Raw genomic sequence first — 6,569 nt, forward strand, 5'->3', positions numbered from 1 at the left:
ACAAACTGGTAAAAATTAGAGTGATAGCAAATATTTCATTACACTGTCATTTCCATAAGCACACTTTCTTATAAGAAAGTGTTTTTTAACTTTACTACATGCAGTTGAGATTTTCACAAGCATGAGAGGAAAGTCAGGAGTGTGTAAGTAGATTGGCATTTTCAGGGATTCTCTTCCTTGTCAGCATCCTGAGTTAAATAATATCTTAACATTTAATGGAAACATAAATGCCCTAAAACACCAGAAGTAGATTGCAGTGTCTTTTTTTGTGCAAGTACAAAATGTAGTTGTTTACAAATACACACTTCATCTGCAGTGATGGCCAGCTGATTTCACTTCCTTAGATTTTGTGTTCCAGGATATCATCATGTAGTTTAGCAAAGCAAAGAATGCAATACATTGATCCAGTCATGTGTTGTGAGATGTAATTTATTACCTTCTCACAGAAGAAAAATAATTTCTGCTGGAAATACTGAATTATGTCTTTGCACTTGAATTTTGCTGAAGTAAGCTGTGAGGTGAAACACTTCTGGCTCTGGGCATTGACTAAGAATCTAAGGTTTTCTACCTAACAGTTCCAGGCTCCTTGTTTGGCACCATTCCTAACTCAGTGCACTCTGACAATCCATCCCTCCATTTTATGTGATAACTCAGTGATGCAAACTGAAATTTTTGTTGCATGAGGTGTGAGCAGCTGCAGTCAGTCCTCTGTGCTGATACCATCATGCTAAAATCCAGATCTCAGGATACATAAGGCGTTAACCCAGCACGACCTTCAAACATTGCCAAAGCATAAGTAGCCAGGGGAATTCCCAGGAAGCTCCAAGAGCAGTTGTGGACATGCCTGTGTGGTGAATTTGTGGACACGTCTGTAGGTTATTACACACTTTGAGCACTGATGCCAAGGGATTAGTTTTTCAGTGGGAGTGTTGTGATGAACAGAATTCTTTTCTAAAGACAAGGACAGATGCTATGGCTTATAAGTCTGTCTTCTCTTAGGACACAAGAAAGAACTACCTTCCCTATATGCTTGTACTAATCTCATTGGCTTCTCTGTAATGGCCTGCCATCATTTTGTAAAGTTTTTGTGGCCCAGAGTCTTCCTTCCAGCTTCTAGTGGTCTTCATAATTTCTCCTATGTTTACTGACTCTCAGTTTTCCCTTTGTTCTTCCAGTCTCTCACAGCTGCATCTGTTCCTACAAATAACTTTTTCCCTTTCTGTCTGGATTGGCAATGTAATGCTAATGTCTTAAATCATGTAGTTCAAAAGACCTGTGCAGCAAATATGAGCATTTGGGATTCAAACATTGTGTCATGTAAACAGAGTATCTCAGGAAGGATATTTTATGTAACATTGCCTGTTTTCTTAGATGTTCAGCCTTTCCAACCCCTTGTGCAAAAATACGTGAAGATAATGGCATTTGCTTGCAGCACTGAACTCTGTTGTGTTGATAGCTTGCCTGCTCAACCTTCAGGCTGCTCCCTTCTCCACCAGGTTTCTGCACAAGGATTGTCTTCTTTTACTTGCTCATGGAACCTTTTTTTCCATAGGGAGTCAGCTTGAGAGTCTGAAGGTTGCCAGAGCAGTTGGTTCCCCATTACTGCTCTAACCTGGCATCTCCCAGCTTTGAGCGCAGGACTCTGGGCAAGTGTTAATGAGCCTGCAAGGATATGTAGTCAGCCCTAAGGCTGATTAAACTCTTTTGCAGAGTTTACTAATCAAAATTTATATCCATCCATCCATGGATGCCTGGAAAGCTGAGAGGCAGCAGCAGCATAACTGAGTTACATCACAGCCAGAGCTGTGATGGGAAGGAGGAGAGACTTCCTGGAATACTGAGACAGTCAAAGCTAGGATGTACAGTCTGCACTATGTGAAGTCCTAGAGACTCCTGTGTACAAGAGCCAGACTGATGCTGCAATCCCCAGGTTCTGCAGTAAAATGGTAGTGAGGGAGGTGAGAGAGATGGTAGCCTCTGTAAAGTGTGTTTGTGCCTTACAGGATGTTGTGCTTCAGAGGAAAACTGCACTAAGCATCTGTCACCTCTATAACAGGTATGAAGATACCTACCTGAGGAAAAATTAATAATGGGAGAAGGATTAGTGCTTGGCAGTAACTGGTACTGCTACCAACAAGATAGTGTCTCTCTTTCCTTCAGCTGGAAGCAAAAAATAATTCCTGTGGGCAAGTCACAAAATCTGGGAGCTGTCTTCAGTAAAAAATATGCTATTTTAGTAGATTTTTCAATAACTTCTCTTAATAGGAAGTAAAATACTAGTGATAGACAAAGCACTAATGTGTTTGATTTAGCCCTTTGTACTGTGCTTAATGGGGGAGTACAGCATAAGCTTTTTCTTATGAGTTGGTGTTCTATGAGATTGGAACCATATCAGTGTATTCAATTCCTTTGCACTTGAGAACACTTAAACTGCTCTTGGAAAGGAGCAGGACTCAACTTGCCAGGTCATTGCTACCTCTGCCTGCTGTAATTTCAGAGGTGGAACCAGTGCCACATAACAGTTGCTCTGTGATTTGTATTTCCAATCACCAAATGATCCAAGAGGGGCAGGAAGGGTCTCTCTTTTTCTTCAAATTTACCTAATTATGGCTTTTCTTATATACCTCCTTTTTGTAATCCTGAAATAGATTAAACAGACAAGATGAAAAATGCAGGGGTTTTTTGGTCACGTCTAAGTATGCTTGTACTGCAGCTTGGCTAAAGCTCATTGAATTATTTCCAATAGCCCAAAAACTGTTTAAAAACTGCTGTCCATGTGTTTCCTTTCATAATTGTTTGAATGGCCTTTTTTCAATTCTGTGAACATTGTTAACTTCTGACATTTCATTAAACTGTTAGAGGAAGTTGAGATTAGTCAGGTCGTTTCAAATCAACACAGCAAAGTCATTCAGCTGCGATAGGAGGGGAGGGGAAATGCCTACACATTTGAGTACCAGGCTGGATACCAAATGCCATACCAAAGAGGGACATTGCCCCACTGCCCATCTGGCTTCTTCTCTTAGAGCAAAGAAGGTCGATTTACCACAGGGGATTCAAATTACAGGCCTCTCATGGGAAGAGAGGAAAGGCTGTTAGATGGTTTTTTATTTCTCTCTTCAAGTAATACTTTTTTTTTTCTTTTTCTTTTTTCCTTTTTTTTCCTTTTTTTTTTTTTTTTTTTAATAATAAGAGCCCAAGTTAGCCTAAGTAAACTCTTGTACATCCCTTCACCGTCCAGCATAAGAGTTCAAGGGATCTGGCTGGTACAGAGTGGCAGAGACAATGAAGATGATTTCCAGGAACAGTTTGTGCTGGAAGTTGTGTGTTTGGAATTTGGAAGAGCCCAAGGTTGCTCTGCATTTCCTCTATAGAGGTGTAACACTCTTCACTAAGGGAAGGCTGAATCTCACCTACCCTGTCTGCCATCCTTGCGCCCGAGGGGGAGGATTTGCATTACTAAAGTCCTTTGTTATGGAAATACGGCTGCTATTTAGGGTACAGCCAGATACACAACAATAGATACCATATATCCTGCCTCTGTGAAACTTGACATGAGCAGATTACTCTTGACTGGTGTTCCTAAGACTAGATTTATTAAGCCTTCGAAATAATTCCAGCGTTTATGATGCCACTAACTCCCTATTTTTACAGGTTGGCTCAGGTTCAAGTGTCATTTTGTCTGTCCTCTTGATACACTGCATACCAAAGGAGTGCAAAGTTAGGGGTAAACTCTACAGCCAAACTCCTGCTAATTATGATTTCTTCTCTGAATAACTAGTTGTGGTATCAAAGATGTAGCAAAATTTGCTATTAATGCAGTGGCAGGAGAGTGTTGCATTTTTCTAAACTAACTGATCTGTCCTAAAACAACCTTGGTCTATAAAAACACGGAAAATATGAGTTGCAACTGCAGGAACTGTTCCTGCTTCTACTCCGACGAACTAGGAGAAAATAAGTTTAGTTAAAGAATAACAGAAGTGGACAGTTTTTGTTCTCTGAGTGCAAGTGTTTATACAACTTTGTGTAGGCAGCCAGCTGCCCCATCGTAGCCATTGCAGTAAGTGATGGGCTTCAGCTTCTCCAGAAATAACCTCTTACCTAAAGATGCACGTTTTTTCATTCCTTTCCTGTCTGCATTCATAGGTAACTCATGCCCCAATGAACCCCTTTCAGGCAGGTTTATTCACCCGATTTGCACCTTGGTAATAAATTGCCATTTAGTGGCATCAAAGGAGAATGTAAGTGACCACAATCGGTCCACACCTTCCCTGAGAGCTCGGGAGACTGTCCTGTTTCGTTCCACAATCCCGATCTGCACTGGAATGTCTATCCTTACCTCTGAGGACAAACTGCAAGTAAATTTCAACCACAGAGTAAGCTTGTGAAAAACCTGGCTTCTATGGTTTTATTGTGAGAGCACCACATCGTTTTCTTTAACACATGATTGAGTCTTTTACCTTCATCCCATGTGTTTATACAGGGAAAATCAGGCCATTGGACAGCAGAATGTTTAAACATTGGATATGCTTCCCTGTGCACCATGACTAAAACAGGTCTCATAAAAATTAATTTGATAAAATTATGTTCTTTGTTGAATCAGGGATAGAAATTCATCAACCTCACTTTATCCAGTATGTGAAGTGACAGGAAAAAAATCACATGGTAAGATCCATACGAAAGCTACAAAAAGAGAAGTTTTAGAAGTCATCAAAATGCACATAAACAATTTTCTGGCGAGGGCAGTCTAGACCTCTGGCTTACTTGGGATGCTTGCCATCAATAGGAATCTTTCCCTTTGCTTTCAGTGGGCACTGGTTCAGCCCTTGGAGAAGTTGCTTTTGAAAAGATTTTGGCAGTTAAGGGAAGATTCCATGAGAAACAGCAGGACTCCACTTTCCATGCAAGGATCTGGGTATGCTTCAGCAGCTGTTATTCAGATGCAGCTGGACCTGCATCACAGTTTGCTTGCTGTATTGTTGAGTGTGAAATAATAAATTTACTTTTTTTAAAACTCACTGAAATGGTGAGCTCCAAAGTAAAACATGGGACATAAGTGGGTAAGTGGGAAGTGCCTTTTTTTCTTTTTTTTTTTTTATATTTTTCTCTTTTTTATATTTTTCTTTTTTTTTTTAATTTTTCCTTTTTTTGTGGTGGGGGGGAGGTGGGGGGTGGGGAGTATGGGTGCTGTTTAGTTTGGTTTTGGTTTTTTTTCATGCAGTGATAACTCATACAGGAATACACCTCTGAAGTACCCTCAGTGTGCTATGTCATTCTAGGGTGGATCTTGGTTTGTTGTTTTGACTCCTTGGGCAAAAAATTACTCAGACTCTGGGATTTGTGTGTCGTTGCATTGTGGGCCCCTATGTACTTGTTCTTTGCATGTTAGTTATTTGTCAGTAGCATTTCTCTGTGGAGTATTTTATGGCACTTGAACCACATGGAAAGTATGCACCAAGCTTAACTGCTAAATTTGGTGAATAATCTGTTGTGTGTAGATGTTGTCATGTATTTCTGGGGAAGAAAAAACCCACTAAGGGCACTCTGTCCTCTTAAAAAACACTTGTAAGAAACGGTCACAGAGCTTTAAAAGATCTTCCCTCTTCTACGTGCTGTGTGAATTTCCATGCGATTCACTGCCTTCATTACTGACTAGAGCCACAAACCTCAAGCCAACAGACAGCTGGAGAGAAGCTGTGAATTTTTTGATCGCATTTATTTTAAAACATTTAGCCAAAGTGTATCTGAAGTCATGGAAGACTCAGAACTCCATTCTCTGTCATTTCTTTCTCCGTCAGCCCCATCACTTGTTCATTATATCACACTGCATTTTAGACTTACTAGTCCACTTTTGCTTCCCCTCACTGCCAGCTGTCCCTGTTCTGACAGTCCTGATGACAGCTCTCCAGCAGGTGAATGGTCAGTTGTGTAGCTCATCAGGGCTCTCAGAGGAGCTACTGACCTGCACACTCAAGCAGAAATAGTGTCTCTTTTAGGAGTCTTAAGACATTCTGGTGCTGACCTGTTTTGGAGGAGGCACCACTGACACACAACATGCACAGTAACATGCACCAACCCACTGTTGCTTGAGCCCCTGAGGTACCCCTGAGGTCATGAAGTGTGCTGGGCTGTGATCAGTGGCTTCCTGTGGTCCCATTGATATCCATTCCACCAAGAGGATGAGTCTGTGGTGGCAGTCAGCTCGGCAGCCTGGCTCTCTGGAAAAGTGAAATGTCCTGGTTCTTGCTCTAGGGATATTGAGCTCATGTTGTGTCCTGGCCTGAGGAAATGCCAGAGGGGCACTTCCCACTGCCAGTAGAGGGATGGGAGCATCGTGGGCGGATTAAGCTGGACATAACACAGGTACAGCCATGACTGCTCCAGGCTGTATCCAGACACTCACAACTGAGGGGGGTGCCTTCCAGCTGCCAAATAGAAAATCTCTGCTAAAATTGGTGTAAATGTGTGGGCTGCTTTGCTGTTCTTACTTTGGAGACTTACAAAGGAGACAAAATGCCTTACTGAGCACACAGAAATAATAGACAATTAATGGAAAGATAGTACACTAGCAA

This window comes from Ammospiza caudacuta, chromosome Z (assembly GCF_027887145.1).
Source record: "Ammospiza caudacuta isolate bAmmCau1 chromosome Z, bAmmCau1.pri, whole genome shotgun sequence".
Classification (NCBI taxonomy): Eukaryota; Metazoa; Chordata; class Aves; order Passeriformes; family Passerellidae; genus Ammospiza; species Ammospiza caudacuta.